The following is a 24,306-nucleotide window of genomic DNA, read 5'->3' as shown; positions in this document are numbered from 1 at the left end:
GTCATGGCTTTAGAAGCTTCTGATAGGCTAATTGACATAATTTGAGTCAATTAGTGGTGTACCTGTGGATGTATTTCAAGGCCTACCTTCAAACTCAGTGCCTTTTTGCTTGACATCTTGGGGAAATCAAAAGAAATCAGCCAAGACCTCAGAAAACAAATTGTAGACCTCCATAAGTCTGGTTCATCCTTGGGAGCAATTTCCAAACGCCTGAAGGTACCACGTTCATCTGTACAAGCAATAGTACGCAAGTATAAACACTATGAGACCACGCAGCCATCATACCGCTCAGGAAGGAGACGCTTTCTGTCTCCTAGAGATGAACGTACTTTGGTGTGAAAAGTGCAAATCAATCCCAGAACAGCAGCAAAGTGCCTTGTGAAGATGCTGGAGTAAACAGGTACAAAAGTATCTATATCCACAGTAAAACGAGTCCTATATCGACATAACCTGAAAGGCCGTGTCATGCCCTGACCTTAGAGAGCCTTTTTATGTCTCTATTTGGTTTGGTCAGGGTGTGATTTGGGGTGGGAATTCTATGTTCTGATTTCTATGGTTTTGTATTTCTATGTGTTGGCCGGGTATGGTTCTCAATCAGGGACAGCTGTCTATCATTGTCTCTGATTGGGAATCATACTTAGGCAGCCTTTTTTCCCTTTTGTCATTGTGGGAAGTTGACTTTGGTTAGTGGCACTTTGCCCTCGTAAGCTTCACGGTAGTTTTTTTTGTTTCTTGTTTTGTTGGCGACATTTTAAAATAACAGGAAATGTACGCTCACCACGCTGCACTTTGGTCCACTTCTTTCGACGGCCGTGACAGGCCGCTCAGCAAGGAAGAAGCCCCTGCTCCAAAACCGCCATAAAAAAGCCAGTACGGTTTGCAACTGCACATGGGGACAAAGTTAGTACTTTGAGATCTGCCCTCTGGTCTGATGAAACAAAAATGACCATAATGACCATCGTTATGTTTGGAGGAAAAGGGGGGAGGCTTGCAAACCGAAGAACACCATCCCAACAGGGAAGCACGGAGGTGGCAGCATCATGTTGTGGGTGTGCTTTGCTGCAGGAGGGACTGGTGCACTTCACAAAATAGTGAGGCAGGAAAAGTATGTGGATATATTGAAGCAACATCTCAAGACATCAGTCAGGAAGTTAAGGCTTAGTCGCAAATGAGTCCTCTAAATGGACATTGACCCCAAGCATACTTCCAAAGTTGTGGCAAAATGGCTTAAGGACAACAAAGTCATGGTATTGGAGTGGCCATCACAAAGCCCTGACCTCATCCTATAGAACATTTGTGGGCAGAACTGAAAAAGCATGTGCGAGCAAGGAGGCATACAAACCTGACTAAGTTACACCAGCTCTGTCAGGAGGAATGGGCCAAAATTCACCCAACTTATTGTGGGAAGCTTGTGGAAGGCTACCCAACATGTTTTACCCAAGAAAAACAATGTAAAGGCAATGCTACCAAATACTAATTGAGTGTATGTAATCTTGTGACCCACTGGGAATGTGATGAAAGAAATAAAAGTTGAAATAAATCATTCTCTCTACTATTATTCTGACATTTCACATTCTTAAAATAAAGTGGTGATCCTAACTGACCTAAGACCGGGCATTTTTACTAGGATTAAATGTCAGGAATTGTAAAAAACTGAGTTTAAGTATTTATTTGGCTAAGGTGTATGTAAACTTCCCACTTCAACTCTATATGTTGTCTTGCCCATTGATGCTCTGAGTGGGACACATACACAATCCATGTCTCAATTGTCTCAAGGCAACAAGAAAAACTATTTAACCTGTCTCCTCCCCTTCAACTACACTGATTGAAGTGGATTCATAGCTTTCACCTTCAGCAGGTGTTCCTAATTTTTTGTACACACGGTGTATACCAGACAGTAATGGACAAAATAAAATTCCCTGCAGGTCGATAATGTGTTAGAGATTGATCTGCTAGAGTCCTCTGGTGTTATTCCTAGGTTTAAATTAGGGCAACGATGGGAGCCTCCCACACAGACCAAGAGCTGAGCTGATCTTTTCTCCCAGCATGCACTTGGTCAAGATCGACATGGCTAGTGATACAAAGGTTGCGTCCCAATGATATCGCCTTCCTCCTGAGGTGTCCACTCGCTTACTACTCCCCACACATCTAAAGTCATTGGATGCATGAAAGGAGGTGAACAAGTGAAGAGTATATTTCCAAAACGCTATATCCACCATTTTTTCACATTTGTTTTTTCACCAGAAATGATTCCTTATGGGTACCTTCATGTGTGTTTAAAATATTGCTGTACTCAGATTTTTATTTGATAGATTTTAGGTGTGTATTAAAATAGTTTTTTTGTAGAACGCTATATATCCATTGTTTAGCTAGAATGGAATGTTCGTGTAGTGTATTTGACTGTGATATGTGGTTGTCTCCCATAGCTACCTTTAGACGAATGCACTAACTGTAAGTTTCTCTGAAAAAGAGCATCTGCTACAGTAAATTACTAAAATGTCAAATATAAATATTTTACATACAGATCTCATATTACTGTATATATATTTTTGTTGTTGTATTGATGTCACATAATGTGTAATTTGTACAGTTCTTTATAAAACATGTACAGTACCAGTGAAAATTTAGGACACACCTACTGATTCCAGGGTGATTCTGGCCTCCACAATCCCCTGACCTCAACCCAATTGAGATGGTTTGGGATGATTGGACCGCAGAGTGAAGGAAATGCAGCCAACAGGTGCTCAGCATATGTGGGAACTCCTTCAAGACTGTTGGAAAATCATTCCAGGTGAAGCTGGTTGAGAGAATGCCAAGAGTGTGCAAATCTGTCATCAAGGCAAAGGGTGGCTGCTTTGAAGAATCTAATTTCAAAAATATTTTTTGATTTGTTAAACACTTTTTTGGTTACTAAATGATTCCACGATTCCATAGTTTTGATGTCTTCACCATTATTCTACAATGTAGAGATTAGTAAAAATAAAGAAAAACCCTTGATTGAGGTGTGTCCAAACTTTTGACTGGTACTATAGTTAATTGTTACATTTGATTGTGTATCACCTAGCAGTACTACTTTTTTTCTCTCTGAGAGTGCGGCGGATATATAGCGTTTTGCAAAAAAACATGACAGAGTTCAAATAATATGTCTGTCATTGAACAACCACATGCCATGCTTAGATAGTGAAAAACCCAACTATTCTTTTTCATAAGTTATTTTAACAATTAAAAGCGAATTTATCGACATTTCTGAAAATGGATATATAGCGTTATGGGAAAAAACACTTCAAGTGCATACTTCAGAAGAAAAGAGAGCTTGTTGAGACACAACCAACATCAGGAGGGGGACTAGATCTGTTCAGGTGTGCCACAGACTTAAGCTGTGCTCTCAAAGAAAACGTATTTTGCTCAGACCAAAACATATCGGTAGTCTTTTTATTTCTGACTATGGTTCACTGTTAAATCATGTGAGAGAGTAATTGTTTGCCAATTAAGACCTTCCACACAAAGGTGGAAACCTACTGTATAAGTAATAGAATTGTAAGGAGAGGAGTATTCACACTCTCCCTCTAACTAACCGCCTGTTGCTTGGTGGCATGCTCTAGTGTTGTGTACGAGAGCAGCTAAGCGACAGTAATATGACTGTAATATCAGACGGTTGGCGTCCGGCCTGGGCTGATTAGTGTAGCCCAGGGTCTGACTTACTGTGTGTTGCCTTTGCTGAGCATCCTCTCTAATCCGCTTTAGGTCCCAATTAGTAAAGACACAAGGCATCTAGTGAGCACCCTGAGCTGTAATTATACAGTATAAAGGATTGGACTGCTAATGTTTTGGCTCTCGATTGCGCCATATGCTACAAACACAGAAAAAAGTTCCCGTTTTGTTGTCTGGGAAATTGAGTGTTATGTAGGTCTGATCTAGGGAAATCTAGAGTGCTTTTTCAGGCATTTTTTTCTGATGCCAGCAGCCTAAGCTCAATCAGACCACCAATTTGGTTCACACCAAAAACCTTCATACAAACAACACAGATTTAGGTCATACTCTAAAAAATGTATTTGCTTCCCCTCCCTAATTCAGCAAAACTCAGTTGTAAGCAGAACTTGAAATGCTTTTTAAAAGCACCTAATGTCTCTCTGATTTCATTGTTCTCTCTCTCTCGGAATCCTTCCCTGGTCCTCTCTGTGAGGCAGCCAAGTGTCTGCATGAATGAGCACATTGATCTGTCAGGTGCCATGCAATAGCCTCCTGCGTGTTTTTCCTCCACTGTTTCAGTGCTGTAGGTACAGGTGGCACAATCCTCCTCTATAGCTATGGGTTTTTCCTCAGTCAGGTGCTATGGCACTATAACTACATTATGTGTTTTTTTTGTTTTACCTCACTAATGATGAGTTCAGGTTTCAATGGCACTAGCACTAGCCTCCTCTATAGCTGCGATTTCTTTCATCCGGTGTCACGGCACTAGCTAGCCCCCTCTACAGTTTATGTTTATAGCTGTGCTAAAATAATGCTGTTAGATATAGGTGCCATGGCACTAGGCCTAGCCTCCTCTGTAGCTATGGGGTTTTCCTCAGGTACCCTAGCACTAGCCTCTTGTATGGCTGTAGGTTTTCTCTACTATGCTAATATAAAAGTGCCAAAGCACTAGCAATAGCCTAGGCTATATCTGTGTGCTTTTTACCTCAGTATTCGCTGTACACTAGCACTATGGCACAAGCACTGTTCAGTTGGGTTGTTGTTTATTAATTTCTCAGTAGAAATCTTACCAGAGAGCCATCACACCACCACCACTCAGATGTTCTCACTACAATGGAGAGACCCTGGACCACATATTGAATTATCAACCAGAGCTACAACACACCTGTGTAATTAGGCTTTCAAGTTTTTAGCCTCAGGTAAATCATTGGGGGAAGCACGCAATTGACTATCACATGACTGGCTTAGAAGTACCCAAGTACTCTCACCCCCTGAAATAGGTTACAAATAATTACAGTAATAATAACATCTCCTGGAGCAGCTACATGACAGACATCTGAAATCCTGCATAATTCTCACTTCTGTATGGAACTCACAGCCTTTACAAGTTGAACAAATACCAGTGTAGTTCTCAGTGAAACAATGTAGGCTGTCTTCTACAGAGAGCCACTCGTGACACACACATCAGAAACACTCCAACCTAATTACACAAAAAATCCATGACTGACACTCTAAAGGCACATTTCACAACATTGTGAAAGATCAGGGAGCCTCCACCCAGCTCTGACACCCAACTAACACCTGGGTTCACCTCACATCGCCCCAATTGAAGGCTCCAGACCCACCCTGTGACTTTTCCTGGTTGTATAAGACATAATGTTGCTACTCCCACTTGTAGACAGACCCTGGGTTCAAATAGTATTTGTTTCATTTCAAATGCTTCAGCCGTGCTTGATTGAGCTTGTCTGGTACAATGGAAGCAATGGCAATATTCCCAAAGGTGCAAACCCCAAACCCTGCAAATCCAGCACAAATACTATTTGAACCCAGGTCTGCTTCTATTTACAGTAACAACAACTGTGCTAATTCTTCTTGGCATTAGATCCATTGGGTGCATTACTAATGGTTGTGATTGAAAAGAAAATGTATTCTGATGTGTAACAGTTATGCGATCCTCTCACCGCACTTCAAAGCAGGAATTAATGGAATTAGCTGGTCAATGCTTAGAAAAATGTAAACGGATTTCATCAGAAGCTGAAACTAGGACACGCTGAAACAATGAGTCATTGCGTAACCTTTGGACATGGTTTGAATGTCTTTGCCCTTCCAGTCACTCAGACACTGTAGTTCTGGCAGCGTTTCTCAAACTTGGTTCTATAGATGCCAAGGGGTGCACATTTTGTTTTGTGTCTTGCCCCAGCACTACACAGCTAATTCAAATAATGAACGCTTCATCAAGCTTTGACTATTTGAATTAGCTGTGTAGTTCAAGGTCAAAAGCCAAAACGTGCACCCCTCGTGGTACCCAGGACCGAGTTTGGGTAAACACTGAGCTATGGTATCAGTTATGAGTCAAGGACCATATTGCAGGGGCTTTTGTATTATCTCTGCAGAAGAAGTATGTCGTTTATGTGATGCATACTGGCAAGCTCAACATGAACACACATACTGACACATTTCTTTCAACAGTGAACAGAAATAATGGAACATTTCCACATTCACCAGACAGAATTTGTGTGCTGTAAAAATAAAATATATGCTATAAATCTGACACATACTTACCAACTGAACAAGGCTAGACCAGCCTGGAACAAGAATACTGGCAGAATTCCCATTACCAGCAATATCTTTAGCTCTTGGGAACAGTTGAGATGTTTTCCCGTAACCATAGTAGTTAACGCCCTCTCCATCTTGTCTCTAGCTGATCACTGGAATGGGAATTAAGTGAAACAATGATATGCATTTATCCTCCATTTCCCTGAGTTTAATCCTGTTAATCTATCTGTAAAATCCCTCAAACTCACACACTGTACTCCTCCTGCCCAACGTTTTCACAGATTTGTATATATATATTCGGTGTGTCTCTGTATTGTATTGCTTCAGTACATTGGGAGTTAAGTGGATTGTCATACAATAGTTGAAAAACATTTTTTTTCCATTACATAGCACTAAGACTAGGGCTGTCAGAGTTAACCAGTTAATTGAAGTTAACTTTGTCATTTTAATGCAAAACAATGTTTTTACCGCAATTAATCTCATTGCCTGTAACCGTTCAAAATACACTGAAAACATCTAAAATACATAATCTATTCAGCTAAAAACAACAATGCGATGTCAAAACAATTTGACATTGAGGGGAAAGAAAGTGTGCTTTATCAATTGACCTGATTTTTGCTTACGGTTACTTTGGACAGAATATAGACGTTTTATACAAAAAGCCATAGAAGAATATTAACATCTTAAATTATAGCTCAACAGTAAATCCTGCAATTAACTCGATACATTTGTTTTAATCATTTGACAGCCTAACTGAGACACAAGTCACGATCATAATATTTGCAATAGTAAATCATAATACAGTCCTTAAGAAAGAAGCCACTGTGCCTCCTCCTACTCCAACTGGGTCTCCCGAGTGGCGCAGCGGTCTAAGGCACTGCATCTCAGTGCTTGTGGTGTCTCTCCAGACACCCTGGTTTAAATCCAAGCTGTATCACATCTGGCTGTGATTGGGAGTCCCATAGGGCGGTGCACAATTGGCCCAGCGTCATCTGGGTTTCGGCCGTAGGCTGTCATTGTAAACGATAATTTGTTCTTAACTGACATGCCTAGTTAAATAAAGGTTCATTTTAAAAAGATATACACTGCTCAAAAAAATAAAGGCAACACTAAAATATCACATCCTAGATCTGAATGAATGAAATATTCTTATTAAATACTTTTTTCTTTACATAGTTGAATGTGCTGACAACAAAATCACACAAAAATGATCAATGGAAATCAAATTTATCAACCCATGGAGGTCTGGATTTGGAGTCACACAAAATTAAAGTGGAAAACCACACTACAGGCTGATCCAACTTTGATGTCATGTCCTTAAAACAAGTCATGAGGCTCAGTAGTGTGTGTGGCCTCCACGTGCCTGTATGACCTCCCTACAACGCCTGGGCATGCTCCTGATGAGGTGGCGGATGGTCTCCTGGACTAAAGCATCCGCCAACTCCTGGACAGTCTGTGGTGCAACGTAGGGTTTGGTGGATGGAGCGAGACATGATGTCCCAGATGTGCTCAATTGGATTCAGGTCTGGGGAACGGGCGGGCCAGTCCATAGCATCAATGCCTTCCTCTTGCAGGAACTGCTGACACACTCCAGCCACATGAGGTCTAGCATTGTCTTGTATTAGGAGGAACCCAGGGCCAACCGCACCAGCATATGGTCTCACAAGGGGTCTGAGGATCTCTTCTCGGTACCTAATGGCAGTCAGGCTACCTCTGGCGAGCACATGGAGGGCTGTGCGGCCCCCCAAAGAAATGCCACCCCACACCATGACTGACCCACCGCCAAACCGGTCATGCTGGAGGATGTTGCAGGCAGCAGAACGTTCTCCACGGCGTCTCCAGACTCTGTCACGTCTGTCTCATGTGCTCAGTGTGAACCTGCTTTCATCTGTGAAGAGCACAGGGCGCCAGTGGCGAATTTGCCAATCTTGGTGTTCTCTGGCAAATGCCAAACGTCCTGCACGGTGTTGGGCTGTAAGCACAACCCCCACCTGTGGACGTCGGGCCCTCATACCACCCTCATGGAGTCTGTTTCTGACCGTTTGAGCAGACACATGCACATTTGTGGCCTGCTGGAGGTCATTTTGCAGGGCTCTGGCAGTGCTCCTCCTTGCACAAAGGCGGAGGTAGCGGTCCTGCTGCTGGGTTGTTGCCCTCCTACGGCCTCCTCCACGTCTCCTGATGTACTGGCCTGTCTCCTGGTAGCGCCTCCATGCTCTGGACACTACGCTGACAGACACAGCAAACCTTCTTGCCACAGCTCGCATTGATGTGCCATCCTGGATGAGCTGCACTACCTGAGCCACTTGTGTGGGTTGTAGACTCCGTCTCATGCTACCACTAGAGTGAAAGCACCGCCAGCATTCAAAGTGACCAAAACATCAGCCAGGAAGCATAGTAACTGAGAAGTGGTCTGTGGTCACCACCTGCAGAACCACTCCTTTATTGGGGGTGTCTTGCTAATTGCCTATAATTTCCACCTGTTGTCTATTCCATTTGCACAACAGCATGTGAAATTTATTGTCAATCAGTGTTGCTTCCTAAGTGGACAGTTTGATTTCACAGAAGTGTGATTGACTTGGAGTTACATTGTGTTGTTTAAGTGTTCCCTTTATTTTTTTGAGCAGTGTACATTATAAATGTACTAGTACCTGAACAACTACCTGTAGAGTGTTTTAATTAGACAATATATCTTAATTTGCGATTAGCCATCCTAAACTGTAATTAGATTAAGCAGAATAAAGCTCAAATCCCAAACTGTTGACTCTCACTGAAGGTGTAAATATAACACATTTAGGGGATTGTGTATGTAAGAAGTCTGTCTTCTTTAAGTAAGACTTCCAGTGTGGCCCCCCTGGGACTAGTCACTGTAATTTATCACATGCTAATTAATAGTTTAAAGCCACACACTCTCTCTGTGAGAGAGAGAGAGAGTGGCTTTAGCTTCAATTAGCACTGACGTCTCAAGTGAGAGGTGTCAAAGCCCTTTAGCCCGACAATGGCAGGAGAGTCAAACAGTCTACTCAAACCAAATGGAGAGGCCTTAGAAGCTGCCTCCCGCTGTTCAGAGGTAATTAAAATACAGTACCCTGTGTATGTAAAGAATGATAAGGCAAGAAAAGATTACAAAATGAAGCTCCTTATGGAAAATCAAGAGACACTTTTTGCTGACTATTACAAAAATGGGAACATCAGCAACCTTATCCTCCACACAAACCATCCCCTGGCATGGCACAGTGCTATATTAGCACACTACCCCTCTTTTAAGAGTGGGGGGTGTTAACAAGGAGTGGACACTCAGGATACTAGACAACAAGGACTGAGTCAGCTAATATAAATCTCTATAAGTCTGGAACAGTAATGGTACAGGGCAACCCCAAACAGTTTCAGCTGGACTTTCATCTAATCAAAAAATGTGCCCAGCAGGAGAAGCTCTCCCTTGAGAAAGATACCCCCACCCCGAGCGGGTCAGACCAGACCTCTTCCTTATATAACCCCATAGACGAGCCACCCCCAGCGGAAAGTCAACCTCCCAGCACAGAGTACTACCCTCTCATTGAAATGAAGGATACATTTACCCAGCTGGAGGTAAGGCAGGTGGAGCTGGAACAGCAGGTGATTACACTCCAGTCAGCACAGACCCAGACAACAGTCCAGCACAACAACACTCTTAACCAGACCCGGAGTGCTGGAGTTGGAGAGAGACATATCTGCACTCTGGACAGTGGTGAGACAACTTCAACAGGAGCAGGAGCAGGAGAAGAACAGAGCACTAGAGGAGAGGATGCTGGAGAGGAGAGGATGCTGGACTGCTGAAGGAGAGGTTGAGGGGGATGGCGTGTGACAGAGAACAACCCACTAGAGAGGTGGCCACCCCCGCAGAGAAGCCAGCAGAACAGCTCACTTCAGCACCCGACAAAAGTCTCGACACCACAGCAGAACAGTCCACACCAGACCCTGACCACGTCGACATCACAACAGAACAGACAAATGAAGGACCCCAAGCCCAGCGGCTCTCACCCCCTCTGAGCACCCCCCCTGTCAGCCACCCTGATAGCCCTTCTGACAACCCCCCCACACCCACTGAGGACATACACAAGACACAGATTGTTCTCCTTATGGACTCAAATGGGAAATATATACAAGAAAACATACTTTTTCCCAAACACAGTGTGTCTAAACTCTGAAGTCCAAACACCCAGCCCACCCTAGACCTTCTGTCTGGGGACCAACTAGGTTCACCTAGCCACATAATAATACACACAGGCACAAACGACCTGAGAGCACAACAGGAAAGGGTGGTCACAGCACTGAAGGGAGTAATTGAAAAAGCTTCTTCTACTTTCCCCAACGCACAAGTAGTTATCTCCACCCTGCTACCACGAAAAGACTTCCATCCGGCCACAATACAGCGGGTAAACGCAAGTATTTCCCGTGACTGTGCCTCAAAACCAAATGTTTTCCTGGCCCACCGCTCCACCCTGGACTTGAACAGCCTCTATGACCAGGTCCACCTCTACAAGGCAGCAGTGCCCACCTTTGCCCGGACTCTAAAGGACATCGCTCTCAAACGTATCCCCAACACTTCACACAGGAGCAACAGATGAATAGACACCCCTCCCAGACCAGCGAGACACCCTCCCAGACCTGCGGGAACCCCCCCCCTGGACCTACACAGAGGACCCACGCCAAGAGGACTTACATCCAGACTACAGCACCCCAGCCACATCCACACCCCCACCCCAACCAATCAACACCCCCCCACGTCAACCATGCCCACACCCCATTTAGGCCCCCTCAGATCAGACCTATGCCCCTCCTGCCCACCACATGCACCCCACCCCCGCAAAGAGGGCCTCAACATGGAAGTCACACATACACCCAGGCAGTGAGCGGGCAAACAGGCCCAACCCCCACTCTTGTACTAGCCCAAGCCAATGGCATGTACCAGATGCTCAGCAGGCTCTGCTCACACTTACTGGCCTGAGGCCAAACCACACGACTAACAACATTGGACACTTTATGGAACACAAAGCCTTCACTATATCATCCTGGAATATCCAAGGCCTGAGGTCATCTGCCTTTGGCCTAAAGAGCAGGAACCCGGACTTCACCAAAGAAATCGGTAACACAGACATTGTCATCCTGCAAGAAACCTGGTATAGAGGAGACGGACCTACTGGTTGCTCTCTAGGTTACAGAGAGCTGGTAGTCCCATCCACCAAACTACCAGGTGTGAAACAGGGAAGGGACTCAGGGGGTATTCTAATTTGGTATAGAGCAGACCTAACTCACTCCATTAACTTAATCAAAACAGGAACATTTTACATTTGGCTAGAAATTCAAAAGGAAATGATCTTAACAGAGAAAAATGTCCTGTGTGCTACCTACAGTGGGGAGAACAAGTATTTGATACACTGTCAATTTTGTAGGTTTTCCTACTTACAAAGCATGTAGAGGTCTGTAATTTTTATCATAGGTACACTTCAACTGTGAGAGATGGAATCTAAAACAAAAATCCAGAAAATCACATTGTATGATTTTTAAGTAATTAATTTGCATTTTATTGCATGACATAAGTATTTGATCACCTACCAACCAGTAAGAATTCCGGCTCTCACAGACCTGTTAGTTTTTCTTTGAGAAGCCCTCCTGTTCTCCACTCATTACCTGTATTAACTCCACCTGTTTGAACTCGTTACCTGTATAAAAGACACCTGTCCACACACACAATCAAACAGACTCCAACCTCTCCACAATGGCCAAGACCAGAGAGCTGTGTAAGGACATCAGGGATAAAATTGTAGACCTGCACAAGGCTGGGATGGGCTACAGGACAATAGAAAAACAGCTTGGTGAGAAGGCAACAACTGTTGGCGCAATTATTAGAAAATGGAAGAAGTTCAAGATGACGGTCAATCACCCTCGGTCTGGGGCTCCATGCAAGATCTCACCTCGTGGGGCATCAATGATCATGAAGAAGGTGAGGGATCAGCCCAGAACTACACGGCAGGACCTGGTCAATGACCTGAAGAGAGCTGGGACCACAGTCTCAAAGAAAACCATTAGTAACACACTACGCCGTCATGGATTAAAATCCTGCAGTGCACGCAAGGTCCCCCTGCTCAAGCCAGTGCATGTCCAGGCCCGTCTGAAGTTTGCCAATGACCATCTGGATGATCCAGAGGAGGAATGGGAGAAGGTCATGTGGTCTGATGAGACAAAAATAGAGCTTTTTGGTCTAAACTCCACTCGCCGTGTTTGGAGGAAGAAGAAGGATGAGTACAACCCCAAGAACACCATCCCAACCGTGAAGCATGGAGGTGGAAACATCATTCTTTGGGGATGCTTTTCTGCAAAGGGGACAGGACGACTGCACTGTATTGAGGGGAGGATGGATGGGGCCATGTATCGCGAGATCTTGGCCAACAACCTCCTTCCCTCAGTAAGAGCATTGAAGATGGGTCGTGGCTGGGTCTTCCAGCATGACAACGACCCGAAACACACAGCCAGGGCAACTAAGGAGTGGCTCCGTAAGAAGCATTTCAAGGTCCTGGAGTGGCCTAGACAGTCTCCAGACCTGAACCCAATAGAACATCTTTGGAGGGAGCTGAAAGTCCGTATTGCCCAGCGACAGCCCCGAAACCTGAAGGATCTGGAGAAGGTCTGTATGGAGGAGTGGGCCAAAATCCCTGCTGCAGTGTGTGCAAACCTGGTCAAGAACTACAGGAAACGTATGAACGCTGTAATTGCAAACAAAGGTTTCTGTACCAAATATTAAGTTCTGCTTTTCTGATGTATCAAATACTTATGTCATGCAATAAAATGCAAATTAAATACTTAAATTATACAATGTGATTTTCTGGATTTTTGTTTTAGATTCTGTCTCTCACAGTTGAAGTGTACCTATGATAAAAATTACAGACCTCTACATGCTTTGTAAGTAGGAAAACCTGCAAAATCGGCGGTGTATCAAATACTTGTTCTCCCCACTGTATATCCCCCCACTAGAATCCACATACTTTAATGAAGACAGCTTCTCCATCCTGGAGGGGGAAATCAATAATTTCCAGGCCCAGGGACATGTAGTAGTCTATGGCGACCTAAATGCCAGAACCGGACAAGAACCTGACACCCTCAGCACACAGGGGGACAACACATGCCTGCAGGTGACAGCATTCCCTCCCCCATATGCCCCCCTAGGCACAACTATGACAACATAACCAACAAAAACTGGTCACAACTCCTGCAGCTCTGTCGCACGCTGGGTATGTACATAGTCAATGGTAGGCTTCGAGGGGACTCCTGTGGTAGGTACACCTATAGCTCATCTCTTGGCAGTAGTACTGTAGACTACTTTATCACTGACCTCAACCCAGAGTCTCTCAGCAGTGTCAGAGGGCTGACTGTGAACGCGCTATCAGACCACAGCAAAATCACAGACTACTTGAACAGAGCAATACTCAATCATTAGGCATCAAAGCCAAAGGAACTAAGTAACATTAAGAAATGCTATAGATGGAAGGAATGCAGTTTGGAAACCTACCAAAAAACAATTAGGCAACAACAAATTCAATCCCTTTTAGACAATTTCCTGGGTAAAACGTTCCACTGTAATAGTGAAGGTGTAAACTTGGCAGTAGAAAATCTTAACAGTATACTTGACCTCTCAGCTTCCCTATCAAATCTAAAAATCTCAAATAGAAAACCGAAGAAAATGAACAACAATGACAAATGGTTTGATGAAGAATGCAAAAATCTAAGAAAGAAATTGAGAAACCTGTCCAACCAAAAACATAGAGAGCCGGAAAACCTGAGTCTACGCCTTCACTATGGTGAATCACTAAAACAATACAGGAATACACTACGGAAAAAGAAGGAACAGCAAGTCAGAAATCAGCTCAATGTAATTGAAGAATCCATAGACTCTAACCACTTCTGGGAAAATTGGAAAACACAAAACAAACAACAACACAAAGAATTATCTTTCCAAAATGGAGATGTATGGGTAAACCACTTCTCCAATCTTTTTGGCTCTATAACAAAGAATAAAGAGCAAAAACATATACAGGATCAAATACAAATCTTAGAATCAACTATTAAAGACTACCAGAACCCACTGGATTCTCCAATTACCTTGAATGAGCTACAGGACAAAATAAAAACCCTCTAACCCAAAAAGGCATGTGGTGTTGATGGTATCCTTAATGAAATGATCAAATATACAGACAACAAATTCCAATTGGCTTTACTAAAACTCTTGAACATCATCCTTAGATCTGGCATCTTCCCCAATATTTGGAACCAAGGACTGATCATCCCAATCCACAAAAGTGGAGACAAATTTGACCCCAATAACTACCATGGGATATGCGTCAACAGCAACCTTGGGAAAATCCTCTGCATTATCATTAACAGCAGACTCGTACATTTCCTCAAAGAAAACAATGTACTGAGCAAATGTCAAATTGGCTTTTTACCAAATTACCGTACAACAGACCATGTATTCACCCTGCACACCCTAATTGACAACCAAACAAACCAAAACAAAGGCAGTCTTCTCATGCTTTGTTGATTTCAAAAAAGCCTTCGACTCAATATTGCATGAGGATCTGCTATACAAATTGATGGAAAGTGGTGTTGGGGGTAAAACATACGACATTATAAAATCCATGTACACAAACAACAAGTGTGCGGTTAAAATTGGCAAAAAACACACATGGGGTGAGACAGGGATGCAGCTTAAGCCCCACCCTCTTCAACATATATATCAACGAATTGGCGCGGGCACTAGAAAAGTCTGCAGCACCCGGCCTCACCCTACTAGAATCTGAAGTCAAATGTCTACTGTTTGCTGATGATCTGGTGCTTCTGTCACCAACCAAGGAGGGCCTACAGCAACACCTAGATATCCTGCACAGATTCTGCCAGACCTGGGCCCTGACAGTAAATCTCAGATTCCAAAAAAGGTCCAGTTGCCAGGAACACAAATACAAATTCCATCTAGACACCATTGCTCTAGAGCACACAAAAACTATACATACCTTGGCCTAAACATCAGCGCCACAGGTAACTTCCACAAAGCTGTGAACGATCTGAGAGACAAGGCAAGAAGGGCATTCTATGCCATCAAAAGGAACATAAATTCAACATACCAATTAGGATCTGGCTAAAAATACTTGAATCAGTCAGAGCCCATTGCCCTTTATGGTTGTAAGGTCTGCGGTCCGCTCACCAACCAAGATTTCACAAAATGGGACAAACACCAAATTGAGACTCGGCATGCAGAATTCTGCAAAGATATCCTCCTTGTACAACATAGAACACCAAATAATGCATGCAGAGCAGAATTAGGCCGATACCCACTAATTATCAAAATCCAGAAAAGGACGTTAAATTCTACAACCACCTAAAAGAAAGCGATTCCAAAACCTTCTATAACAAAGCCATCACCTACAGAGAGATTAACCTGGAGAAGAGTCCCCTAAGCAAGCTGGTCCTGGGGCTCTGTTCACAAACACAAACACACCCCACAGAGCCCCAGGACAGCAGCACAATTAGACCCAACCAAATCATGAGAAAACAAAAAGATAATTACTTGACACATTGGAAAGAATTAACAAAAAAACAGAGCAAACTAGAATGCTATTTGGCCCTAAACAGAGAGTACACAGTGGCAGAATATCTGACCACTGTGACTGACCAAAACTTAATGAAAGCTTTGACTATGTACAGACTCAGTGAGCATAGCCTTGCTATTGAGAAAGGCCACCGTAGGCAGACATGGCTCTCAAGAGAAGACAGGCTATGTGCACACTGCCCACAAAATGAGGTGGAAAATGAGCTGCACTTCCTAACCTCTTACCCAATGTATGACCATATTAGAGACACATATTTCCCTCAGATTACACAGATCCACAACGAATTCGAAAACAAACCCATTTTTGATAAACTCCCATATCTACTGGGTGAAATTCCACAGTGTGCTATCACAGCAGCAAGATTTGTGACCTGTTGCCACAAGAAAAGGACAACCAGTGAAGAACAAACACCATTGTAAATACAACCCATATTTGTGCTTATTTATTTGCCCTTGTGTGCTTTAACCATTTGTACATTGTTACAACACTGTATATATATACATATGACATTTTTAATGTCTTTGTTTTGAAATTTCTGTATGTGTAATGTTTACTGTAAATTTTTATTGTTTATTTCACTTTTGTATATTATCTACCTCACTTGCTTTGGCAACCTTTGGCAACCTTTTGTCAATAGGGGGAGCTGTTAGCACTTTTTTTTTTTGACTTTGCCAAATTAAACTGCCTAGTACTCAATTCTTGCTCGTACAATATGCATATTATTGTTATTATTGGATAGAAAACACTCTCTAGTTTCTATAACCGTTGGAATTATGTCTCTGAGTGGAACAGAACTCTTTCTACAGCACTTTTCCTGACAGGGAGTGAGATTTCAGAAATCTTGGCCTCTGGTCCCAGGTCAGTTTTAATGTCCCTGTGAATGCTATGAGGATACAAACACTGCCTACACCTTCCTCTAGATGTCAGTAAGTGGTGACAATTTGAATGGAGTCGATTGCGCAATCAGGGCCTGTATAAAACACCAAAGACCGGAAGTAGCTTTCTTTTGGACCCTGCGCTCGACGCAAGATGGACGTTGGACCGACCTCTTTCCAAGCCTTGGTTTAGCCAGTAATATATCGCCGGTCATGTTTTTACTTGTTATAGGTGTTAAAAACATCATAAGGTAGTTAATTTAAACCGTTTTATAGCAATTTATATCCGTTTAGTGCGATTTTGAGGCATTTATTTGTGACGCTGGGCACGTTTCCTGTACATACCGAACGTTAGTGGCCATTTCGACGGGACAAGAGGACATCTTTCGACCAAAAGACGATTAGACCGGAGAAAGGATACATTGCCCAAGATTCTGATGGAAGAACAGCTCATAGTAAGAACTATTTATGATGATAAATCGCTGTTCTGTTGAAAAATTTTAAACGCCATTTTGTTTTGTGTAGCTTCGCTTTGGCGGACCCGGTATTGCACAGTAAGGATAATTTTAGAAATGTAAGTCAGCGATTGCATTAAGAACTAATTTGTCTTTCGATTCCTGTCAACCCTGTATTTTTTAGTCAAGTTTCTGATTAGTTATCGATTAGACTAGATCACTCTCAAAGATGGCGCCCGACATTTTCAGGCCAGTTTTGCTACTATTCTCATTGTATAACCACGTTTTTTTGTGGCTAAATATGCACATTTTCGAACAAACTCTATATGTATGTTGTAATATGATGTTACAGGAGTGTCATCGGAAGAATTCTGAGAAGGTTAGTGAAAAAATTAATATATTTTGGTGATGATAACGTTATCGCTCCCGTTGCCTTGAATTCATGCTGGGGTAACGTTTGCACATGTGGTATGCTAATATAACGATTTATTGTGTTTTCGCTGTAAAACGCTTAGAAAATCTGAAATATTGTCTGAATTCACAAGATCTGTGTCTTTCCATTGCTATGCTTTGTCTATTTTTATGAAATGTTTTATGATGAGTAAATTGGTAATACACGTTGCTCTCTGTATTTATTCTAGTCGAGTTGTGATGGTGGGTGCAATTGTAAACTATGATTTCTACCTGAAATATGCACATTTTTCTAACAAAACCTATCCTATACAATAAATATGTTATCAGACTGTCATCTGATGAGGTTTTTTCTTGGTTAGTGGCTATCAATATCTTTATTTGGCCGAATTGGTGATAGCTACTGGTGGAGAGAAAAAATGGTGGACAAAGAAAAATTGTGTCTTTTGCTAACGTGGTTAGCTAATAGATTTACATATTGTGTCTTCCCTGTAAAACATTTTAAAAATCAGAAATGGTGGCTAGATTCACAAGAAGTGTATCTTTCATCTGGTGTCTTGGACTTGTGATTTAATGATATTTAGATGCTACAATTTACTTGTGACGCTATGCTAGCTATGCTAGTCAGCTTGGGGGGGGGGGGTTGGGGGTGCTCCCGGATCCGGGTTTCTGAGGCAGTAAAAGTTAACACATGTTTCCCATGCCAATAAAGCCCCTTGAATTGAATTGAAATTGAGAGAGAAACACACAACAATGAGATCATCACAAGATGCTGGCACCAGTGGAGCCATGAAAGCAAGGACACCACCATATGTTTGGATATATTCAGGAGTGATGTACAATGATTAGAGGACATATTTCGTCTCAAATCAAAGTGATATTTATTTATTTTTCTCTAGAGGAACATGGCGACTTATGCTATTGGAGTGGAGGGTGTGGTTCCAAACCTTTTGTTTTCATTAAGCTGAGAAATATGTCCTTTTATGAATATGAAACCCTGTTTCACCCACCATGTCAACACATTGGCTTTCCTTTTTTTATATAAATAAATAACCATAGATCCCTATTTCCGTGCAGTGCAATGAAATTGTGTCAAATAGAAAACCTTGGTTATAATGCAGACTTAAATGAGGGAAAAATCTTTGTACGTGTATCATGTATTATTTTTTACAACATATCAGCAATATCTTAGAGCAAACACTTGGGGATGTCTTGCTAGAACAGAGAGTTCCTGTGTTCTGTTGTCCTTGTATGTCAATTGCTCCATGGTATCAGAGGTATCTCATGGAGTGATGATCACAAAAGCTAATTAAGTTAAGTAACGGAGGCATAACGTTTGATAACAAACACAATCTCAACACTAAGATGATACAACAATCACTGATGTTTCTGCTTTCTTCGTTAATTATGTTTGGTCTGACAAACATATTGGACATGACTAACATCACAGGATGTTAATTCATAAGAATATCAAAGAGAATATCTACTACTATAGTATTCTCAAATTCACATTAACATGCAATGTTATGTCCCAAATACATTTTGATATAGATTTTGCATGGTAGAAATTTTGTAATTTATAATCATTTTTAGAAATGTGGAATTCTCAGAAATGTACATTATGAAAACAAGAGTGCAAATCAGGTTTCAACAACATACTAAGGAAAACCAGTTTAAACTTACACTAGAGCAACACATTTGAAAAACAAGAAAAACGGTATTTCTACTAGACAAGTACCCATAACACTTGGGACCACATAGCATACATAGCTCTACTGAGTTGCGGTTAGATCTGGCTTAGGCAGTTGTAACTAAGAAGAAAGGGGCAATAAAACACACAATGTAGCCAGGACTCATGGATCCCCTAAGGAGTAACTGAGTGTAAACTGGCCATCTTGACTTTAGCATGAGATGAAGAAGTGTATACCCTACTAACTAACTGACTGAATGAATGAAGACATGTAAGTCACACTTCATTTGGATAGTCATGATTTTCAATCTGTATTATCAACAAACTATCTGTTGATAAGCAACTGCTTGCTAAGGTTATGGTTAGGGTTAGGTTTAGAATACAGGTTACGGCTACAATTTTGGATAAGGGTTAAGGTTAGGGTTAGAGCTAGGGTTAGTAGATAGTTACTTTAAATGTTACTGATTGTGTTGCTGTCATATACCAGAAGGGACACAGGTCTCAGGTCTTATACAGCTAAAAACAACATTTTTGTTCCTCGAAAACAAAGTATGTTCAAACAATTTGTCACTTCACTGTCGTCAAGGATGTTCAGTCACTTCCCTGACCAAGGACTCCACCAATTGCTCAGTTGCCCAGTTGCTCAGTTTGGTTTGGCGGCCAGCTCAAGAAAGAGTCTTGGTTGTTCCAAACGTCTTCCATTTAAGAATGATGGAGGCCACTGTGTTCTTGGCGACATTTAATGCTGCAGACACGTTTTCGTACCCTCCCCCAGAGCTGTACCTCGACACAATCATGTCTCGGAGCTTTACGGACAATTCCTTTTAACTCATGGCTTGGTTTTTGCTGACATGCACTGTCAACTGTGGGACCATATATAGACAGGTGTGTGCCTTTCCAAATCATGTCCAATCAATTTAATTTACCACCGATGGACTCCAATCAAGTTGTAGAAACATCAAGGATTCTCCACGGAAACAGGATCCAACTGAGCTCAATTTAGAGTCTCATAGCAAAGGGTCGGAATACTTATGTAAATAAGATATTTCTGTTTTTTTAAGTTGTTTTGTGTGTAGCTTCATGAGGACATTTTCATTCAATCCATTTTAGAGTAAGGCTGTAATGTCACAAGATGTGGAAAAAAGTCAAGGGGTCTGAATTCTTTCCAAATGCACTGTATATATTCGAACTTGCATCCTTAGATGCTTACGCCCATCCGCCATCCCCGTACACAACACCCTAGCAAAACTGAAACCTACTTGAAGGTAACAGTGCTGACTGTTGCCCCTAGTGGCTGGTTTCCAAATCATCTCTCAACGTCCTCAGACATGGATGGACGTTGAATATTGACTTGTATGTCAGGTGACCTGGCTGGATATCGAGGTCCAGGTTGGCAGGGAGTGATGTAGCGCTTTGCGGTCAAGGGTGGAGCATTTCCCATACCAAGCTTTGATTCAGCCAGTCAAGATTTCATTTCATGTCCATTTCTGAGCAAGACTAGGGGAGGAAGGTGAAGGTCCAAGTTGGGTTGGGACCAGTCAATCAGGGGCGCGGCTCTGTTGCGACCTGCAGTGTGTGTGACGTTTGGTGTGGCGTTATCTTATGTTTTTAATGTTATGTTTTTAATTTGTACACTTAGTGGCGTTATTTTATGTTTTTAATTTGTACACTTAGTTTACAAACATTCTGCCAACCATGGATTTCCAGTGGTGGGGTGTTGGACTGATCTTGTTGATCGTGTACATACCCGCTACGAACGGACTAAATAATGAAAACGCTGCTGGCAGCAGAATCCAATACAGCAGGGAGTTTTTACTACAATGCAACTCAAATACGAACGCGATGGATATCCCAATGGCCCATCTAATACCTGATTGTCTGCGAGTGGATTACAAACCCAAATGCAAAAGTGGAAAACGCGGGGGAATCAGACAACGACTTAAAAAAATTAAGAACAAACTTCCCTTACCCACCACCTTGCTGATTAATGCCCAGTCACTGAGGGGGAAAGCGGATGAGTTGTCAGCGAATCTGCGCTTCCAACACGAATACCGGGAGGCCTGTTTGCTGGCATTTACTGAGACTTGGCTGGATGACAGAGTCCCGGACAGAGAAGTGGAGCCGGCCGGCTTCACCCTGGTCAGAGCGGACCGTGATCTGACAGTCACAGGGAAACTTCACGGCGGGGGCGTCTGCCTGCTTGTCAGGGACCAGTGGTGTAAATCGATCCTGGTAAGAGAGCGACTCTGTACCCCCGACATTGAACTGCTTTCTGTGTCACTGCGACCTTACTATCTGCCCCGTGAGTTCCCCCAATTGTTTGTTACCGTTGTGTACATTCAACCAAAAGCTAATATAACAAAGGCATCAGAGATTATTTATAATCTGTCACAGAAACTGGAATCCATCTCCCCCGACGCACCCAAATTTATTTTAGGGGATTTTAACAACTGTACCTTGCGCAAAGTTTTGCGCACATACCATCAGTATGTGAAATGTCACACTAGGAAAAATAGGACTCTTGATTTGTGCTATGGGACAATACCAAAGGCGTTCTCTGCCACTACCAGACCTCCTCTGGGGACATCAGACCACAATGTGGTCTACCTCAGGCCAACTTACTGTCGCCTCCTGGAGAGGGAGAAACCCACAGTTAAAACTGTCCAGATCTGGAATGACAACAGTATCACTTGTCTCCAGGGGTGTTTTGACTGTACAATGTGGGAGGTATTTGAGGACAGCAGCTCTGATCTGGATGAACTCACAGAGGTTATTTCAGACTATGTAAACTTCTGTGTTGAGTCAGTTGTGCCTACTAAGACCTGTAAAATCTTCCCTAACAACAAGCCTTGGGTATCAAAACATCTAAAATCACTACTTGATAGGAAGAAGGCAGTTTATGCTGGGGGTGATAGACAGGCTTTAAGAGATGTACAACGTGAGATAAAAAGACAGATACTGGTGGACAAGGAGGCATACAAGCAAAGGGTGGAGAGGACGCTCTCCTCAGGAAACGCAAGGGTGGCCTGGCAAGGGATTAAATCCATGGCTAGCGCCCCCCATATAGGCAGGGGAAAAACCAGTGCTGACCTTGGGGGATATGAGGGCCAGAACATGGCTAATGAACTGAATGTTTTCTTCTCAAGATTTGAATCAGACAACTTCGTGTCGGAGGTAAAACAAATGGAAGCATCATTACAAATGTTTGAGAGAGTTGTTGTTCAACAGTCTGATGTTCTAAAGTTGTTCAGGGGATGTAACACATACAAAAGCCCAGGCCCAGACAAAATAAGTGGGCATGTGTTAAAGCACTGTGCTGAACAACTGGCTGGTGTTTTTACAGACATTTTTCAATCCTCACTCAACCAGCAACACGTTCCAGTATTGTGGAAAAAATCAATAATTATACCAATTCCTAAAGTATCGAATCCCTCTGTGCTGAATGACTATCGCCCTGTCGCTTTGACATCCTTAGTTATGAAATGCCTTGAGAAAATTGTGAAAAGTCATATTCTCAGTGTCACCCAGAAGCTCCTCGACCCATTTCAGTTTGCCTATCAGACCAGCAGAGGAGTTGATGATGCCATTCTTACCCTCCTTAACATGGTCTATAGACATCTAGAAGGTACCAAATCCCATGTCAGGGTTCTGTTTGTTGACTTTTCTTCTGCCTTCAACACAATCCAGCCCTACATTCTGGCACAGAGACTCATTCGGGACTTCTCCTTAGATGGGGGGCTGGTTTTGTGGCTGTTGGACTTCCTGAGCCAACGCTCACAGCGAGTCAAAATAGGTCCCCATGTGTCGGATATACGCAATACCAATACAGGCTCTCCTCAGGGATGTGTTTTGTCCCCACTTCTGTACATCTTGTACACTAATAGTTGTACTAGTTCCCATACTGACAGACACCTCGTTAAGTTCGCTGATGACACTGCCTTGATCAGCCTGTTGCATGATGAAGAGGAACATCATGGCCCGGTCCTAGATGACTTTGTAGAGTGGTGTGAGGAATCACACTTGGTCCTCAATACTAACAAGACCAAAGAGATGTGCATAGACTTCAGGAAGCGTACAACACCTACCTCTGCAACATCTATCAGAGGCCAGAATATAGAAATTGTAGAGGAATATAAATATCTGGGTGTCTTTTTGGACAGTAAGCTTCAGTGGAGTAAATGTACAGACCAGATCTACAAAAAGAGCCAACAGAGACTGTACTTTCTAAAAAAGTTGGGTTCTTTTAATATAGACTGTACTATATTGACTCTGTTTTATAAATCCTTTATTGAGAGTATTTTAACTTTTTGTATTGTTTGTTGGTTTGGCAATGCCACTGTCAGTCAGAGAAACATGCTGAGAAGGATTATTACCACAGCAAGCAAGGTACTTGGGGTCAAACAGACAGGCCTGGATGAGATTTTTAAGGTCAGGGCCCTCCGTAAGGCTCACAAAATCATTTTAGACCCAAGTCACCCCATGTACCTGGACTTTGAATTACTCCCCTCTGGGCGCAGGTATAGGGCACCCCTCAGCAGGAAAAATAGAACGAGACAATCATTTGTGCCAGGTGTGATATCCCTCTTAAATAGCTCGGGCAAATGTTCCCATTGACCCCGTAAGGCCAGCAGGCTAGTCTTTTCTTCTTTTTTAAATTTTAAATTTTAAATTTTATTTTATTTATTGGTGCGTGACTGTTATTGAAAGTTGTATTGTCAATCTTGTTTTGTATTTAACGCCACTTTAAATGTGTACATGACACTGCAACAAAATTTCCCCATGGGGACAATAAAGTAAGTAAGTAAGATGCTGTTGATGGTGCAACTGTAGAACCTTTTAGCATCCGAGGGCCCATGCTAAATCTTTTCAGCCTCCTGAGGAGGAAGAGGAGCTGTTGAGCCCTCTTCACGACTGTGCGGGTATGTGTGGCCAACGTTAAGTCCTTATTTATGTGGACACAAAGGAACTTGAAACTCTCGACCTGCTCC

This window comes from Salvelinus alpinus, chromosome 10, assembly GCF_045679555.1.
Source record: "Salvelinus alpinus chromosome 10, SLU_Salpinus.1, whole genome shotgun sequence".
NCBI classification, from domain to species: Eukaryota; Metazoa; Chordata; class Actinopteri; order Salmoniformes; family Salmonidae; genus Salvelinus; species Salvelinus alpinus.
Note: the sequence above shows the minus strand (reverse complement) of the source record.